The sequence below is a fragment of the Anarhichas minor genome, unplaced genomic scaffold (assembly GCF_050575085.1).
Source record: "Anarhichas minor isolate MPS153535 unplaced genomic scaffold, ASM5057508v1 ptg000005l, whole genome shotgun sequence".
Taxonomy (NCBI): Eukaryota; Metazoa; Chordata; class Actinopteri; order Perciformes; family Anarhichadidae; genus Anarhichas; species Anarhichas minor.
Window position 1 is genome coordinate 4486948 of NW_027466451.1, and position 20480 is coordinate 4507427.

A 20480-nucleotide genomic window follows, 5' to 3' on the forward strand; every position below is an offset into this window, starting at 1 on the left:
TGCCTAAAAATGAACCATTAATAACATGAAGAATTATGTCAGTGTTTCTCTAACATCACCTCGTATCACCGAACATGCACACCATTTGTTTCAGTTTGTATCATTAAAGCATCGCTCCAAACAGCAGACACAACATCGTGCAAACTGTTCTCACTCCAAACACTCGCTTCAAGCGCTGGACTGTAGGAACCCTCCAGCATCAGGTACGGACGTGGCAGGGACAACGTGTCGCTTTCCGCTCGTTACATGCATACAGTCTCTTTTCAAAATAAACTTCCAACTTAAGTTGACTTAGTTTTTAGGTTTACTTAGGCAACAACACTACTTGGTTGGGTTTAGCAAAAGACTCTGGTTGTGGTTAAAGGGACAGTGTGTAGGATTATGTCCTCTCACTCCGCCTTTAGCGGGCGACTGGCTGAGTGGAGAGCAGGGTCGTCCTTCAATCAAAGGACTTAAGAATGTGTTGGGATCTGGCAGCAGTGTGTTTGATTATCAGCAAGTATAAAAACTAAATGATTGATAATAGTAAAAGTATTAATATCAATAAGATTAATAACAAGGGGGCCCCAACCTGAGATCAGGGACCAATAACCAAACATAAATGAAGTCTCACAGTCAAAGTACTATTCTACATTCAGAGTGAACAGTGAAGGTTTTGAATTCGAGCACAGGCCACGATATTCAGCTGTTATCACAGAAAGCTGCTCTTTTAAAGAATAACAGAGTTTATTAAATTCTAATAGTAATGATCAAGTCCAATAATATCTAAAAATAACAACAACTACTGTACAATTACAAGCCTACTATCTAACATCAACCAACAATCATGTGTGTGAGGGTGTGTGTGAGGGGGAAGAAGCGAGAGCAAAAGAAAAATGGCGGCCGTGATCAATAGTGATAGTAAAGCACTCGGGTGATCACGCCACCCGAGTTTACAAAATGGCAGCGAGGCCACGAGTATTTAATGGAGTAAAGAGGTACACAATAGAGGCCGCGTTTACACGCCACGTGTGTCTGAGATGAGCACAACAGCACAGCCTATATGTATATATATAAATGTCGACTTGAATGGGAAGCAAGCGGGGCATAGATGTTAACTGTTTTCTCCTTTGTGATCCAAAAACAGACCCAGCGAAGTTAAGACTATCACCTGGGGCTTCTTAAAAGCATCAACATTGTTTTCCTTTCATCCAAATCGAGTCGGACGCGACGGCCTGGAGCCGGAGGTAATGCTGCTGTTTATAGTGTGAGTGACAAAAGCAACAACGAACAAAAAAGCTAAAATAGAGGAGAATCGAGGGGAGCAAATAATTAGTAAGGTAAAACTATATATCCTATGACCCTGAAAAATGATCCTGTGATCACCTAGGGGTCCTGATCCCCAGGTTGGGAACTGGTGCCCTAAATGACAGAGCTGTTCTCCTCTCAACGGGGCTGCGACAGACACACAAAGGGATGAAGGCTGGTAATGACTCTGCTCTCTCTCTGGTCACTCAGCCTGCAAAGGTCACAGCTGACAGAAGCACCAAGTGATGATCATCTCTCATCTATTATCCCCTCTAATCCATCCATCCATCCATCCATCCATCCATATCTGCCCTCCTCACAGAGAGGAGAGAGAAAACAGAGAAAGTTAGGGCCTGACAGAAGAAAGAGGGGGTGTATAGTCTGAATTGTCCACTAATTATTTTCTCCCGACAGCTTCGTCAGAATCAGCCGAAGTGGCCAACAGTGAAGGAGAGTTTCTACTGGCACACAGAGAGGGGAGGGGTGGAGGCTGTCTGGAGTTGAGGGTAGACAGCTTTAAATGAGAGGTTGGTCGAATATTGATGTGACAGACACAGAGATGTGCAGGGACACAAAATCACTTTCACCAACACACCACCTACAATTAGAGTGCTTTAGATCACTTTCTAACCACCCCCCAGAATCCCACCCCTACCCTTTCCATACACTGTAGAATCAATTTAAATAAATCAGCTCCTCTTCTCATTCCATACTCATTGTAATGAGTCAAAGGATAACTGCAGTTTGTAACTTAGAGGGCAGGGAAGGTTATTCTAGAGCAGACCTGGACATTGTACGCCTCCGGGCCTTTCCCGGCCCTTTGGCTGTCGCCGACCGGCCCGCAGGACGTCAATAGGAAATTAGGAATAAAACATAAATAAGTGTACATCATGCACGGAATATATTTGCATTGCTTTTATTTTGAAGGTGACTGTTGCTGTTTTTTTTTCTCAATTTACGTATGTTCTTGAATGTGTGCGAGTAGCAGCGTCACTGCAATGTGTTGGTGGGCGGAGCTTACAGGAGATGTGAGTTAGCTGTTAACCACTTAAAAAATTGACTTCTAAGTATTTCTTTACTGAAGTGAAAGGTAAAGCTGTGCTGAGTTGGTGGAGAACAGATCGCAGTGTTTAAGGATTACAATTTGAATCTCCAGTACGAGACGAAACACTTGACTGATGCAGAGCGGCACGGACCTCTGAGGCTTTGCTTTAAACATACTGTATGTGAACAAAAGTTGTCAGCTGTCCTTCACATCTCACCTCAGGCATTCAACCTGACTTCAGTGCACTCGGTCAAGCTCAACACACAAAAGATTTCTTGCACTGACCTGAAAAACAGAAAATTATGTAATTGGACTACAAACAATAGTGATAAAAATACAAATTCTTCAGAAACTTGATCCCTGTTAAGGGCATCCTAGAGGGGACTTCATCACATTTCCTCCACTGGAAGGGTCACCTAGAGGGCATTTCAACACACTTTCTCCACTGGATGGTCATTCTGGAGGGGACCTCATTATGTTTTATCTACCATAGGTGCATGCGATAGGGCATTTTTCTTGTATTTGCTTGAACATGGTTGCTGGTCGCAACACTGTAATGTTTTTTACAGTGTATCCTGTCCCTCTCTATCAAAGCCCCACCCCTGTTTCTATCCTGCAATTAAAGCCCTTAGATCACTTTCTGTCTCTAACCACCTCGCCTCTCCTTTTCTCTTCCTTTTATCCTTTCTCGGTCTTTGACCGCCTGCAGATAGACCTATTTAGTCCATGCCCTCTGTCTGCTAATGCCCACCTCAGTCTATGTCTCTCTGTCTCTGTCTGTGTTTCTGTTTCGGTGGCTGACAGTGGTGTAAGGTTGATAGAGGGGGTGGAGGTGTTGATAGATGTGCTGAATAACTGTCAGGATAATAACTGTGAAACTGTGGCGTTGCCCTTTAATAACTGGAGCCCCTGGAAGGCTCTAGTGAATGTGGATTATACAGTGCATTCAGAACCCTTCCTTTTTTCTCATTGTGTTATGTTGCAGCCTTATGCTTAAATCAATACACACCAAATACCCATAATGACAAAGAAAAACAGGATATCACATTTTACAATTTAATAAAAAGAAAAGAAAACTGAATACCTCCTTGACATAAGTGTTTAGACCCTTTGCTATGACACTTGAAATTTAGCTTGGATGCCTCCCATTTCTCTTGATCATCTTGATGCTTCTCACCTTCATTGGAGTCCACCCGTGGTGAAAATCAATTGATTTGGAAAGGCACACCTGTGGTCTGGCAGCTAGCAGCCCATGAGGTGAAGGACCAGTCTGCAGAGCTCAGAGACAGGATTGTGTGGAGGCACAGATCTGAGGAAGCTGCATTAAAGGTTCCTAAAAGCAAAGTGTCCTCCATAGTTCTTAAATGGAAGAAGTTTGGATCAACTAGGATTACTCTATCAGCTGATTGTGGGCGTTCACTTGAAATCAACCAACCAGGTTCTGCACCGTTTCCTTAAGCCAATCACATCGTTGCTGTCAAACTTTTAAAATGTTCTCCTCTCTGCTGCTGTCAGTTGTCATTTCAGCTCAAATCAGATGCGACCCTCCTCCACTTCAGTCATCTCCAGTCAGCATCACCAGTCATGCTCCTCATCTTCATCTTCATCATCACCACCACCACCAGTGTCTGGACTCTATGGGGATCAGGCCTTATCTGACCTCAGCATCACTACCCCTCTACTGTCCTACTTCAGGATGGAGTCCAATCGACAAAGACTTTGCACTATTCAAATTTTATGAATGTGTATGCCTATTTCAATGGTATTCATGATTTAGTGTTTTTGTTGGATGTAGAACTGGATTTAATGCTGATCATGCTTTGTCTGTCTGCTGTGTGTGTGTGTGTGTGTGTGTGTGTGTGTGTGTGTGTGTGGCCTCCGTGCCAGGCTATGCCGTGCTGCTGATGTTCGTGCTGTATGTGTTCCACATGTCCTCTGATGATGATCATGTATAAGACTTGTATGATTGAACTGTGGTGCATTCAGGGAATTATAGCTGTGATCTCTGATGAAAACAAGATCGAACTGTTTTGCCTCAATTCTAAGCGTGATGGAGGAGCACCAGGTACCACTCATCCTTTGATTTGTTCTTTGTGGGTTTCTATAAATCAGAGCATAGAGAAATAGGAACGTGACAAATGAATGAACACTACAACAAGGCATTGCAAACCAATCAAAGACAAATATTTCCAGCACAACTTAAGTATGACTGTAAAGTCCAAATCCTTGAATCCTTGTTTTGTTACATATTTGATTGCACCAAATGAGTGGACAGCATGTGGCCTCCAGCAGCCACCTTGTTAATAATAAGTGATGTCCCATTGGGGGCTAACTAATTGGCTGTAGCAGACAGGGCCTCAGAGACACAGAGACCGAGTCAAGTCATTAGCATGTTGTTAGCTTGTTATTAGCGTAAAGATAGTTTAGCTCCTCAGCTTGATGAATGACCAAGAAAGTGATCAGTGGACCACTCAACCCGCTGCATTCTGTGTACGCTAGTGTGTGTGTGTGTGTGTGTGAGAGAGAGAGAGAGAGATACTTGGCAAATAATGTCATATGTCATCTGTTGTGTTTATATACTTACATTCTTATTCTCATCCATAGCCCTCTTTTGTATTATTAATGTTATCTCCACCAGGCGTATTCTGTGGAGATGATGTGTTCTGTGTGTGTGTGTGTGTGTGTGTGTGTGTGTACATCTGTCTGTCTGTGCTCATTTATAACTCTGTGCTCCAGAGGACCTTTCATGGTTGCAGTGATTCACACTCTTTGAAAAACATATTTTATTGACTGTTCATATTGTCATTGACTGCTGACTCTGCACTCTAAACCAGCCATTAGGGGTCGCAAGTGATCAACAACTGCTTCAGTTTGGTCTCTTGTTTCCGCTACGGATTACAAGATGTTCCTCTCTTGGTTTGCTCGCCAAGGTAAGACAATTGTATGTTTTTATATATGTATGTATGTATAACTATAGTTTAGCAAATGACAAACTGAAGCAAGCGCTGACTACAACGGAGCGTGTCTTCTCATGTCTGCAGGAGGAGAGCTAGTTAGCTGTTAGCAGCTGGTGGGGAGTCCTGCGGTGTGTTTGTCTGATGGGGTGACCAGACATCCCGAAGTACAAGCAGTTGTCCTAAATCCTGAATCCTTTCCCATATGTCCCAAAAATAAGACTAAACGCTTCTTTAGCCTAATAAAACTGATCGTTGAGAATTTTGGTGTTGCCCACAGACGGGCACTGTGATGCCAGTAGGCTACATGAATTATGTTGTAGTTTCTGTTGTGCTTTGTTTTAGTCATGTACAGTAGAGTGAATTGATAAACAACCATGCATAGTGGTGGCGATGCAAAGCGATTATGCATAGCAGCGTTGCAAAATTATGACACTACTGTATTGAAGAAGACTTGAAACTAGAGATTGAGACCATAAACTCATGTTTACAATGTTTACTGAGGTAATAAATCAAGAGAGAAGTAGAGTCATTTTCTCATAGACTTCTATACAACCAGAGGAGTCGCCCCCTGCTGATCAGTAAAGATAATGCAAGTTTCAAGATACTTCTGCATTGGCTTTACTCGGCAGAACCAGAGGTTGCCGCCTGGTTGACACTGAATGTCAACCAGGCAATGAAGCAATGAAAAAGAAAGAAACACTGTAGGAAGATGCATCTATGTTTCAATATGACAATATCACTCTGAATAACTGTACAGAAGGGTTTATCAAGTGTCAGCATGTAAGGGACATAAAGCCCATAAAGCCCCCCCCCCCCCCCCAACAGCCAGATGCTGTCTGTTTAATCACATGACATGTCTGACTGTCTCAGCAGGACAAAGTAGAATCAAAAGAGAGATGTGTCAGACTTTCCCAAGACCATCTTTTTCTCTTCAGAGCTCTTTGTCCTTGTTATCACTTCTCTGTCAGTGATTCACAGCGCAGGTTCCCCCCCCCCCCCCCCCCCCCTCTCTTCTCATCTAAACTATGGATGAAGCGTCCTTTTTTCCTGTTGGAGTGTGAGCTTCAGTGCATTCAATGCAGATATAACGTGAGAGGGGAATGAAGAGGAATTTTACACTGTAGTCGCAAGGATAATGAAATCAAATTAGGGTTTAAATAAGCAATGTTTCAGGTGAGTAGTGGTGTTGACATTGATCAGCCACTAGAGGGATTTGAGTGTCTTTGAGGAAGCAGTCCATTACCTCAGGCTGTGTTGTGTTCTCATCCTCTCTCTGTGAAACCACATAGTTAAGGCTCAGTCTAGTGAGTGTAGTGACACCATGGGCCCTTTCACTATAAGTCTCTTCTGCTGCTGATGCGTAACATCTCTGTTGCCTTGTGCTTTTGAGATCTTGAGTGCTGCAAGTAGAGTTAAGAAAGATGTCTGCGATCACCACAGGTCAAAAGGAATAAGCAGTTCTTATAAATAATAACCTTGGAGGAGAAGTTGCTCATGATTCTTTATTTATTCATTTGATTTATTAGTTTAGGATCACATGTACAAGAAGTTTTATCATTCTGTTGTTTTATGTTTTCAGTGAAACTTCATTTTGCAGGTGGATTCTCACAGTGGTATGAATTGACTTAGCACATTTACACAAGTAGCTTACTGGATTGAATGTTGCGGTACACTTGAACGGGTACAATGATTAGTTTTAGTGGGTTTCATTAATATTGCTGCAGCTACTAACGAAGGCCATACATATGAGAAAAACACAAGAAAGGATGCGTGTCTTATCTGAGCATCATTTTTCTATTATTTTACCAAAAGAAAAAGAAAAACATGATGGAGATGCGTGTGCCTTCTTGAGGGACTATAGCCAACGGTTCCATTGTTTTTAAATGAAATGATTGTAATGAACTGAGCTGTTTTGCCAGACAGAAACTAATCTGTAATATTTAAGAAATGAGGCTCGTCATACAGCTGTAGCTGAAGTCAGAGGTGTATGGAGGAGACAGGAAGGGGAGAGGACGGTCCCCATGTTGCTCATTACAGTTCTCGACAAACAGTCCCTCAGTCTTACAAACTGTGGTTCAAACTCAGCCCAGTGTTGTTAACTCTTTTCCCATGAAGGCAGCATTAGCTCCGACAGCCCTTCCCTTCAGGCCTCCCTCCAAAGCCGCTGGACAGTTATCAGCCGGTTGTGTAAGAAAGCAGATCTTGCCGACCCCTCCTCAAATGTCAGTTATGTCACTTTGATATAAAGTATTCATCCAATACCTGATGATATTGCTGTGTCATCAGTATTGTACTTGTACCTCATGGCTTTATCCATCCCTGCCTTAGTTTCAAACGATCATGTAACTGATGTTTGAAGCCAGAGAATGGAAGCAGCATGCCGTTGTGCTGCTTCCCCACACACGGTGCCTTTCTATACTGCCTGTCTAGATTCAAGTTTGTCCTGACTGGGGCACTAGAGGAGAAGTCATGGGATCATTAAAATGATCATTAATGCACTCAGTACATTTCATAGAAATCTCTCCACAAGAAGACGAAGTCCTTTAGTTAAAGTTGTATTTTTATCCTGTTGGTAGGATTAAACTACAACAGGATATTTAAGTTATAGAACACAGCACCATGGACCAAAGTATTAAATAGAAAGACTGAGCAAGTATAAAATTGACATCTTTAGGGTCTTAGGAAAAAAAAGAGAGAACCCCCCCCCCACCACCACATTGGGGGTGTCCAGAGGGAGGGCTGCCCACTGAATAGAGCAGAATAGAATAGAGAGCAGTGTGTCCTAGCCGGAGCTAAGCTGCTTCAGTCCAGGTTAAGCGTGAGTAATCTGTGTTGGCTCACAGGCCCCCAATAGGCCCCGGGGCCCCCACTCCCTGCCCTGTCCTCTATGCTTAATCTGCGCTTCGCTACCTGCCCCCCTGCCCTGGCTGGCTCTCCCTGCCCCATTGTCTCTGTATTATGAGCGAGAGCCACAGAGCTGCACAAACAAGGCCAGCAGGCTCAGAGGACACTTTCACTCTCATTTAAGAAGAAATAATAGTTCACTCTCTTTTTGTCAGATACATCTCTGAAGATGGAGATGGAATGAGATGGATTGTTGATTGTCTCTTTGCTTTGGTGCTGTATGAAAAAGGCAGCAGAATTCTCCCTTCTATCAATAAAAGAACCAGATCAGGGATCCACTAGTGAGGATTAGGGGCGAATGACCCTGCTGCTTACAATGGTCACTCCTCTGAGACACACACTGCCTCAGTGTTAGAGCTACAGCGAAGATACTTTATGTGAAACTGATTTATCCATTAGTACCAACCATGTCATGCTAACTTAGAGGAAGGAGCTGAATAGCACTCCAAACGGAAAACTGGCATGGCGATTCTCTGTATGGGTCCCTTAACCTCTCACCTCATGATAAAATGACTGCAACAACTTATGAGACAGAACATTGTAAAGGCCATCACATTCTTGAATTCCATGATAATCCTCTAATACCTTCACAATTTGTTTTATCTCAATAAATCATTTTCATTTCATTTCTGACGACACACTGCTGGGCATCTCACATTGATCTTCAGATTCCCAGCTTTCAGATGATGTACACCACTTCTATGTGGTATATACTGTTGGCCTGCTATCTCTCCCTAAAGAATCCCTGCCCCCCCCCCCCCCCCCCCTAGAACACCAAAACTGGGTCTCAGGGTAAGATATGGGTATCTTACACTGTAAGAAACGTACTGTGAAATTCACAGTTATTAACTGGCAGCAATTGACAAGTTACTTACTGTAAAAAATAATCACAGTAACTAACTGGCAGTAATTGACCAATAACTTACTGTGAAAATAATCACAGTAATTGTTACCATGTATTGTATTTTTTAATACAGTAGCAGTTTTATATTGTGAAATCAAACAAAGTAACTAAAGTATTTACTGTATTTTTAATTACAGTAGTAGTGTTATAACCGTAATATAAAGAACAGTAATCTCCAAGTATTGTAATTGTTTTGACGGTTATAGTGTTTAAACTGTAAAATAAAACACAGTAATATCAAAGTACCGTTTTTTTTACGGTAATACTGTTTAAGCTGTAAAATATAAAATAGAATGTTGTATTTGTAAGTTACAGTATCTTAATGGCGTAATTTACATATTACCAGTATTCTGCTGTTAAAATAAAATATCACTATCTTAAAATACACCCATTTTTAAGCTTCAACAATAACTGTGGGGAGACAGCAAACAATACATTTTTAACAATTTATTCTTAATTGTTGAACAGTAGCAAGGATAACATTATTCCTGTGCTTGCGAGTATACCATGGCTTCAACAAACAATGCACTAGGAATTTTGTTTTCTTTTGATAACCCAATGACAATTATCTTCTTCTGAAATGTGCATAACTGACAAGAGCTGTAATCTCTAAACATTTACAATCACAAAACGATGGATATTAATATCCAAAAACATGAATATTGCAACATTTGAAACCGTGGCGATAACAAAAACACAAAAATATGAGGCCTTTTCTTCTGCCAATTTTAGATATGTTCTGTTATTGAAAAGGCACTATTTGGTAAATATATTACACACATTATTCTTGCATAAAACACATTAAAAAAAACTTTGAATACACAAAACCAAATGCAAAAATGGTGCCAAACTAATTCATTCCCCTGAAATCCACCGATCTTACTAAACATTAAGAGTGTAGAGGAATTGCCACAGTAAGAAGGGGCCAATAAACCAAGTGCTGTGACAGTTAACATGTACTCTACAGGAGGAATTTGAGGTAGACAGCTTAAAAAGTAACTCTAGCTGTCTCTCAACTTTTAAGTATTAAATCTCTTTTTGAGAGCTTTTGTGCATTTACTTCTGGGTAGATATAATACACAAATATCACACAAAAAAGTATTACATCTCCATGAAAACCTTAATGCTAACTGCAAAAACAGTGTACTATACACATTAGTATACAGTGCAGTTCATACTTAACAATTGGTATATTTTATAGAAATTGAACCAATCATATGCATCAGTGACAGTTCCATTTAAAACAATGATAGTAACATCTTAATAATACTGTTTCCCTTTACATACAAAGAGAGCTCACCCTGTTCCACGGACAAACTGAGGTGACTTCACTGAGCAAAGTAGTCTGTGGCTCCTTGCCTCTTAGTGAGTCCATCACTATTCAGTCCATCAGCTCCACAGTGCAAAATGAATAGCAGATCCCTGAAAAAACAACAAAAACAATAGCAAATAAGAAATTAACTTCATTTGAGTGGATGAAGCAGGGATTAAGGAATATTATTTGACCTGTGGGAGATCAATGTCCCACATATATCTTTAGTGGTGTGAAGGCAATCTGGCATTCATGGGGTGGAGTCACCAGTGTGGGGACAGGTGTATATATTTTTTTGTTGTGGCGTGGGGGGGGGGTTACATACAGTCGGCCCTTTCCAGCAAACTGATGCCTGAACTGTATTATAAACAAGGTTTTGCTACCAGGCGAGCAATGTCCATTCCAACCACATCTACTGGCATAAAAACAGGAAGTCAGTGGTAAAGTAGTAAAGCCTGCATCTTGCTTGACTTGATTGGCTGCCTCTGTCAATTGTGACATTGACAAGCAGTGCGACTCCGCACCTGGTGCTGAAAAGTTGAGAATATTTTTATCTAAGGTGCGCACGGTGTATGAAAGGAATGCAATGATTTTGCAGGTGACGCGTTTTAGCGACGCGTCTTGGTGTAGTCAGTGTGAAAATTGGAGGTTTAGTAAAACTCACATACTGTTGTGAGGAGGAACTCTGCTTTGTCTGTGTGCGTGCCTGTTCTCTCACTGCCACCAGTTCATCAGTTCTAAGTTATCTAAATATTTTAAGTTGAAGTTCGCTCAAACAGACACACACGGATAAAATAACACGGAAGAAAAAAACGAGGCCACATCATCTTTTATCTGTAGAGCTAAAATCAGTAAGCCACGCTTGCTCTGGTTACTGATATGCTACATGTATATATGCAGATTTACAGTGCATATAAACCTGTTGACAGTTAGCGCAGATGAGTTCAATAGTATATGGCATCAGAAAAAGCCACATTCTGACAGATTAACTTCCAGCGTGCAATAGTAATAAAACTCAATTCAGAGTTTATGAGTGTTATTTTACAGATTTCTTAAATTTTACTGTTGTTGGACAGAGTTTAACATATGTAATGGGCACTTAGTGGTGGTAATGTTTACAATTACTTACTTACATTCAATTGTTTGTTTTTGCTGTTGCATGCTGGGAAATCTAGCAGATACAATATAAAACTTTTAATCTTACACAATACTCCATTCAATTCTATGCCATTAGACAATATACATGTATATATATATTTTTAAATATCTATTCAAATTACTTTATAAAATCGGTCTAAATGATCAGATACAGTTCCTTTTTCCACGCTCATATGCAACAAAAAGTCTAATCTTTTATTCACAAATTATTTCTGTTCTGTGTGGAGCAAGGTTGTAATAGGTTTTAAATTAAGTATATTTTATATTAGTTTTGACTTTTCAATTTCATAGTTTTAGTTAGCATTCAGAGTATTTGCTGGTTTTAGCTTAGTTTCAGTTTGTCAGAAATGAATAGTTTTAGTTTTTGCATTTAGTTGTTATAGTTTGTTTTTGTTTGGGCTAGGTATAATGTCTCTACATACAATATACATGGTAAAAAAAAAACTGTATGAATGGCCATAATTTTGAAATCTTTTGATTTGGGAATAAACTTGTGTATTTTCAGAACCACACTCGGAAGAAAACCAACTGGCAATTTCAATCCTACCCCAGCTGGTCAACATCAGACCTGAATAGATCTGTTAAATGTAATTTGTTCTACTAAATCATATTGTTGTTAAATTCTAGACTGCATGTGCACTAGACTGCATGTGAAAAACAAGAGGGATTTATTGTGAAAGCAATTTGCAGCATCCCGTGGAATGTCATGTCTGTTTAGTTGATGGAAATTCCTGTCGTCTCCTTTTTTATCTGAAGTGATATATTAGCAGTAAAAGTTTTACGTCCATTGTATATTATTTTTGTTGAATGCCAGATTGCGTTTATACCATTAATAGCCACATATTGGTCTTTTTTGTGACTAGAAGGGCAGAAAACAGACATCTATGCCTGCACACGGTTCAAAATATCCCATTTGAAATTGACATTGCATGACAATGACTATTTCTTCAGTGGAAATTAGTTCCATTGAAAACTGTCCAATGTGTGTTCTGGATATATTATTTAAAGTATCAAGGACACATTGAAAGCAGATTTAACTTTAACATTATCTAAGAGACTAATATTTCAAAACTTTGACAAATAAAAACCAAACCTTCATGGATAAATACCACAAGAGGGAACTCTTTAAAGGCCATGTTATTATAAGAGCCTCACCTCCATCTGGTTATTCTGCCAGTCAAATGCAGTGAAGTCCCTCATGAAGGATTTGACGCGTTGGTTCATATCTGATGTCTTGCGCTTTACTGGTCTTCCACTTTCCATTCTTTTCTTGACCTTGGCACTGCATTTGCTGGAGTCTGGATTTACCCTGACAAGGAACCCAATACAAATGAAAGTTAATATTTAGAACCACCAAGCTCATCAGTCTTTTCAGGGCATATCAACAAGGTCATACAACGATCAAACTCTTTTTAGATAATAATTGGGCAAACGGTTTTTACAGCAAAATCAAATAGATGCTGATTGTAAGAAGTCCTATTCTTGTATTGTCCGCAAATGCCACCTAAATGCAAGTACGGTGATTTTTACCTGGTCAATGCTACAAGCAGACTTTAATGGAGAAATGCAGGTAATGCAAATGCAAAGAAACGTGATGTACATAAGAATTTATAACAATACCTTTGTATACGTTGTGGCTGCTTCCACCTGATACTCAAGGGCCAGGGCAGTTGTGAAATCTGGCATGGGAGGTAAATATGTGATTACCACACGGCCTTCTATGGACAGCATCCACCTGTTCGCAGACATACATACAATAAACATGTGCTGTACATGATTTAAAAAGTCCAATCGTGGAAAGTGAGCATATTTGTTTAATCACTCTTATTATAAACTGTAAAACTTACAATCCGTTCCTCTCCACCAAGTCAGAGACACAAACTTTGACAAGTTTCAGCCTGTTTTTTTCTGTAACAATGGCCTGAGTTTGGAGTTCCTCAAATATTTCAGGAACTTTCTTATCGAGGAGCGGTCTCAATCCATCCTATACAAACGGTTCCTTTGTAGGCTGAAAAGAGAACTAAGAGCAAAGCCGAACAAAGCAGAAATTTAGACTAATTTCCATGAGATTCTTCGAAACTAAATTTGACAAGATGTACACATAACCCCAAATAATATATATGAAAATGTACCGAGTAAGACAGACTTCTCTTGCAACAGGTAGAAAATGGGCACTTGGAATATGTCAAGGTAACTTATCTGTACACTACTATCAACATCAGTAAACTCTTGGAAATCTGAGTTAAATTTTTAAATCCTTTCAAGGACAAATCCCAATTCGCTCGTCTTTTCCAGAAGTTGGTTTGCGCTTTGGACACAATTTTTATTTTCAATTCTTTACCATTCTGTAATGTGGTTGCGAGGACTTTCACAGATTCATGCTGCTCTTGTCTCCCTTCCTGTAAACAACAAACAAAACACACGTTAAGTACCAATCAAATGTATTGTGGTATTGACTAAATATATTCATTTATCCAGTGTTTTCCACTTTTAGAGGGTAAAGATGCTGCATCACACATTCACAGAAAGGGAGGTCACCTAATCTTTAGTCAAATAATCAAAACTCACTACAGGGACCTTTTTTTATTTGGAAAAAAACACACCGTTGCTGAATTATATTAAATATAAAAATTCAAAGAAAATTCAAATGGCATGAGAGCTATTGTGCTTATACTACAGTGCACCATTTCAACATAATACAGTTTCAGAATAAGAGCATCTACTCCTGCCTGCCAGCACATGCAAGAGGAGAGGGAGACATGGGCCCTGAAGCTCTCCACATAGATTTTATATTCATGTGCTACAGGTCCTTCGCCCTATAGCCATATAACGGCAGGGAAAGCCCTGCCGTTATATGGCTGTTCAAGCCAATTGGCCTGTTCAAGCCAATTGTAAACAGCTAGCTAATATTAGTTCCATGTAGGTTAATGGCACACTTAGTTTCTTTAACAAATCAAACACAGTTAACCCAAACTTTACATTTAATAACGTTACAGCTTAACCACTTAACGATACTTACTTTTCCTCTGCCCCATCGCTAACACCTGTCTGCTCTAAGCGCATCTAAGTCACTCTATCTACACCTCAACACCCACACACTGACGTTAAAGTTACGCACTTTCGCGCCACTTCTGACGGAACAATGAATTAAATATAACAAAGATAGCTAGCTAGGCTTGACCAACCGAGTGTTTGCTAGCTCACAAATGCTAACATGAACTGACATGACATAACGCTCATCATGATGGCCAGAACATAATTTACCCAGGCAGTTAAAGAAGCTAGCTAACGTTAGCTATCCAATATCAGCTAGCAGAGTCATTCATTCAACGTTAACCACTAGCTTAACTCAGTTATTCAGCTAACTAGCTGATAGCTAATGTTAGCCAGATGGCTAGATACTGTTGGCAAATGTTGAGGTGGACCGAGAATGAGACAAAACTCTATAATTCAGTTAAGCAATCATAACATTTATTTGATTTCTAACAGGAGTATTTTACCCAGCAATTAAACATGCATGGGCCTAGTAGCGCTGTAAAATCAACAACTAAAAGGCGCTTAAACAGAGTGCGCAGCAGAATTTATTGATTAAGCATCAGAACATGATTGGTTGTCTATTTGTTGGAGGCGGCTCTTGGTTTAGACTTTCTGAGGGCCTCATTGGAGCACAGGGAGGTCCACTCCCTCCAGGCTCACGGATTCCATCTCCTTCCTGAATCCCCTTCCTGTATACTCAATCAGTGTGTGTGTATGTTATGGTGTCAACGGACGCCGGGTTCAGTTAAGTGTCGTTGGCCATCAAGAGGTCACAACTGGGTCGCTCGCCCAACCGTCCTAGTTCCTGCCCAACCGTCCTAGTTCGTTTTCATATTAATCTCGAGGCTTAACCAGACATTGTTTTACTCTAATATCCTGTGGTTTGCGGAATAGGCCTTAAGCTGACCTTCAATGTGTCACTGTACTTCTTCTTTTGTACAGACAGACGCTAGAACGCTCTGTCTGGAGTATTTGACCTTCTTCAGTGTTTTCCACATACATTTCTAAGCAATGAGCACATTAACAGTGTGAGGTGTAACGTTTAATGCTTGTAAGTGTTTTGGGCCTATGTGTTGTCGTTTTCTTAATCAGTTATCAGTTATTATTCTCAACACAAACTATTTTAAGAGATATAATGTTAACGTTACTCACTTAAATTTATCTTTACCGATATCCAACCAGCTCTGTGTCATCACAGTGTGTGCAGACGTTCGCTCCGTACCGCAGCGCCCGGAGCTCTCTCCCCCCATCAGCCGCACAGGCGGCAAGCGGGCGGGGAGCTCCGAGTGCTGCAGCACGGGGCGAAGAGTTTCACCGGGCGCCGCTGGACTGCACACACTACGTTACACACACTTACATTAAAATATGGGGCCACTGTTTTGGTAATATAACCAACGCCAACAACTCACCGCTAGTGTTGGAATGTCCTCCTATGAGACGTCCATCTTCTTTGGCAGCCAGCAGTGAAAAGAGCAGCTTGACGGTTGCAAGTTGAAACATTTGAAATAGCTCAACCATGATTGGTCAAGGCAGTCCACTGTTCCCGCTTTACCGAGTCTCAGGAGGATACACGTTTTATATTTGCGTTTATTTGGAAAGCAATAATTTGATTTCAAGTCCATTTTCAGATGACTTATTCATACATTAAATATTTAAAATTGTAGAAACTGAATTGTCAAAAAACACATTTTGCACTCAACAACACACTCATGTGTGGGCTGATCCATTGTCATACTACACGTGTGTCTGTTAAAAGGATACAGAAATGACATAAAATGTGTTAAAGTGCCCTTGACACAGCAGATGTGTGATGTATATTAATTCAGATTCATGTTTTTCTGCTGGATGGCACCATCCCTGAACATGTTCCAGTCTGTATTCCAAACAGTCCTGTAGAGCAGATATACTAGTTTCATCTAACAGTTGGGAGTGAGGCTGAGGGACAAAAGGGTGTGCTAGCTAGCTAATTTAGTGGTCTGATTAACAGTAAATTCATAAAATGTAGTCCCCCATGTTACTATTACTCATTTCAATTATAATAATACTTTTTATTTGTATAGTGCTTTAAAAGGTACTCAAAGACACTTTACATGCTAAAAACAGAAACAATAGAAGCAATTACAATATAAACAAGATAGATAATATAACCGTATCGAACAGCACAAAAACATACATCACTAACTACACAGGTTAAAAGCAGATTTAAATCGATGAGTTTTAAGTGCAGTTTTGAAAGTGGCGATTGACGGAGAATGTCTGAGGTGCTGGGGGAGGGAGTTCCAGAGGGAGAGGGCAGCAATGTAGAAGGCCCTCTCCCCCGAGGTCCGGTGCTTGGACAGACTAGGGGGGGTAAGGAGGTTGGCGCGGCGTCATGTTGGGAGCGTGTCGATGCAGGAGGTCTGAAAGGAAAGGGTTCAGGGTTATGAAGGGCTTTGTATGTGATGAGAAGAATCTTGAACTGGATTCTTTTCTGTATGGAGAGCCAGTGGAGGTTTTGAAGGACTGGGGTGATATGGTCTCTGGTGCGGGAGTGGGAGAGCAGACGTTCAGCTGAGTTCTGGATGTATTGTAGTTTGTTGATGATTTGGGTGAGCCGTACAGGATGCTGTTGCAGTAGTCCAATCGAGAGGTGATGAAGGCGTGTATGAGTGTTTCAGCAGCTGTTGAGGAGAGGGAGGGCAGAGACGGGCGATGTTTTTGAGATGAAAGAAGGCGTTTTATGGGATGTGATTGACGTGGCGTTAGAAGGAGAGGGTTTGATCAAAAGCAGGGACATCGATGCAGAGAGAGAAGTTGTGGTGGGATTTGTTTAGTGATTTGGGGCCGATGATGAGGATTTCAGATTTGTTGCTGTTGAATTTGAGAAAGTTGGCTGGCATCCAGGTTTTTATATCTGTGAGGCAGTTGGTGATGGTGGAGTGGGTGATGGGGTGATGGATTTGGTGGAGATTTAGAGCTGGGTGTCAGCATAGCAGTGGAAGTCGAGACCATGGTGGCGTATGATGTCGCCAAGGGGGAGCAGGTAATGAGTATGAGGATGAAGAGTAGGGGACCGAGTACCGAACCTTGGGGGACACCTTGGCCAGGACAGAAAAATGCCGTGACCGGGTCGATTGGCCGCAGGTACTTCTGAGCGAGGCAGCAGAGCGAAGTGGCCGGACGGGGGTGTAGGGCTTGACCATGGGCTGGAGATAGGAAGAAGCTGTTCCTTTCACTGCCCTGTAGGCTAGCACCAGAGTCTTAAACTGGATGCAACCTCTTACAGGGAGCCAGTGTAGAGAATGGAGAAGGGAAGTTGTGTGGGAGAACTTGGGGCGATTGAACACCAGACGAGCTGCAGGTTTCTGGACAAGCTCCAGAGGTCTGATGGCCGACGCCGGGGCTCCGGCAAGTAGTGAGTTGCAGTAGTCCAGGTGGGAGATGACAAGAGCTTGGATGAGCACCTGCACCGTCTCATCAGTGAGGAAGGATCGAATCCTCCTGATGTTGTAGAGCAGGAATCTTCAGGAGCGTGTAACCGATGCAATGTTTGCTGAGAACGACAGTTGGTAATCTAGGGTCACACCCAGATTCCTCGCAGTCCGAGTTGGCGTCAACACGGTATCATCAATGGTGATGGACAGGTCTCGGTGAGGGCAACCCCTCCCCGGGAGGAACAGTAGCTCGGTTTTGTCCAGGTTGAGCTTCAGGTGGTGTGTCGCCATCCACTTTGAGATATCAGCCAAGCACGCAGCAATGCGTGCCTCCACTTGAGTGTCACCGGGGGGAAATGACAAGACCAGCTGGGTCTCATCGGCATAACAATGTTAAGAGAAGTCATGAGAGCGAATAACAGAACCCAGAGATGTTGTGTAGAGCGACAAGAGAAGGGGGCCCAGAACTGAACCTTGTGGAACCCCCGTAGTCAGCATGCGTGGTTCCGACACGGCCCCCCTCCATGTCACCTGGTAGGATCAACCTGTCAAGTAGGATGCAAGCAGGGAGAGTGCAGAGCCTGAGGTTGGAGAGGAGGATCTGGTGGTTCACCGTGTCAAACGCCGCAGACAGGTCCAGGAGAATCAGGACAGAGGAGAGAGAATTCACCCTCGCGGCATGAAGCGACTGTCACCGCAAGGAGGGCTGTCTCTGTCGAGTGACCCACCTTGAACCCGGACTGGTGGGGGTCCAAGAGGCTGTTCTGGTGGAGATAGTTGGTTAAAGACAGCACATTCAAGTGTTTTGGATACAAAGGGTAAAAGAGAAACCGGTCTGAAGTTCTTGACATCAGAAGGGTCAAGTGATGGTTTCTTCAGAAGAGGGGTGACTCTGGCAGTCTTGAAAGCCGCGGGAAAGCATCCTAGCAGGCCGCTAGAAGGCTACCCAGCTTGTTAAGATGAATACCATCGTTCTTAAAAGAGGAAGAGCGGTCCCAAAACAGATTAAAATTGTCAATGAAGCCTACGTTGTGGGTCCTTGACTGGAGTCAAGTGTGGAGGCTGAGGACTCTGCTGAACCGCTGTGATCCACGGCCGAGTGTCGGAGTTGGACCACTGATGAAAGCAGACCGTCCACGGCTGTCTAAAAAGTGTAAAAGATTTAAAAAATCAATCTTATTCAACTCACACTGGTGGAGTCTGAGTTGACCAACTGTGTGATTCCCACATGAACGATCATTTGCCGAATGGTAGACGGGAGTGCATGCAGCAGGTGAGGCAATTTCAACAGGATGTCGGGAGCTGTCGCTCCGGGGAAACAGTGTGTGGCTGCGTTGAAGAAATGGATATTCCTGATTATGGAATCCACGACTATCAGTGCTGTCGGGGAGAAGAGGGGACGAGGAGACAACACAGCGCGTGTAATATGGAGGAGACGAAGATTTAACAAGTGGTGACGGAGTGGACAGGGAAGGACTGAGAAAATGGGAGACAGAAGCTCGCCGCGGTGCTGGTGTAAAGAGCGGTATGGAGCGGCGAGTCCTGGTGCGAGAGGAGGGCTGAGGAATGACTGGCATAGGGATCTCAGGGGACCCGGGGCCGTGGGTCCCGCGAGGCGGCAGGTCAGATGGTGTAGTCAGAGGAGGGAAGTCGTGGAGGGCAAGAATGTCATATTTATTCTCCAGCTGGACATTAAGTCCAGCTAATGGGGTGTAGGAAGTAATGGGGTGTAGGAGAGGGATGTCTCCCTTTCCGGCTGCTGCGAGCACAGACCAGGGACCAGGGCTCGTGATGGGATGGAGTGGAGCTGACCAGGGCTTTAGGCTTAGCTCCGAGCCGTAGCCAGGAAGCCTCAGGGATTTTGACCGGAGGAGGGGCCGCGTCAGCAGGACTGGAAGCGGTGGAATCACATGGTCGCTGGCTGTGTCGGTTTGTGCTGGACCGAAGATGATGGTGTCCATGAGCTTCTCAGCATCCTGGATCCTGTAGAGTGTGGAAATTCTTCCTTCCAGCTCTGTGATTTTATCGATCAGGCGCGCGCAGCTGACACAATTGGATGGAGAGGTGAGTGGAGCCATAGTAGATGTGGTGGACAATTGGGCTCCAACCCGCAGCCCACAGCCTTGTCCAGGTATTAGCAACGTAGCTGATTCACAGACGGCCCCGTTTTCAGTTTGCTGATCACTCTGTATCTGTGGTCCCTGTAGCATTAGCTAGCTTCAAAGCCCAAAGCTAAAAACAAGCCGGTAGTAGCCCAGCAGGCTATCCGGTCTGGGGAATGCCAAACCTAAGAGGTATAGTACGTGTTGGCTGACATCGTGCTCCTAGTTCAATACACACGGATCAAAACAGCCAGGATCTCAAAAGTATAGCGCAAGAATGTGGCCAAAACTGGACAAAAATGCCAATTTGTGGAAAAGGGGAGCGGAGAAACAGCTGTGAAATAACTGAAATAAATAAGTGT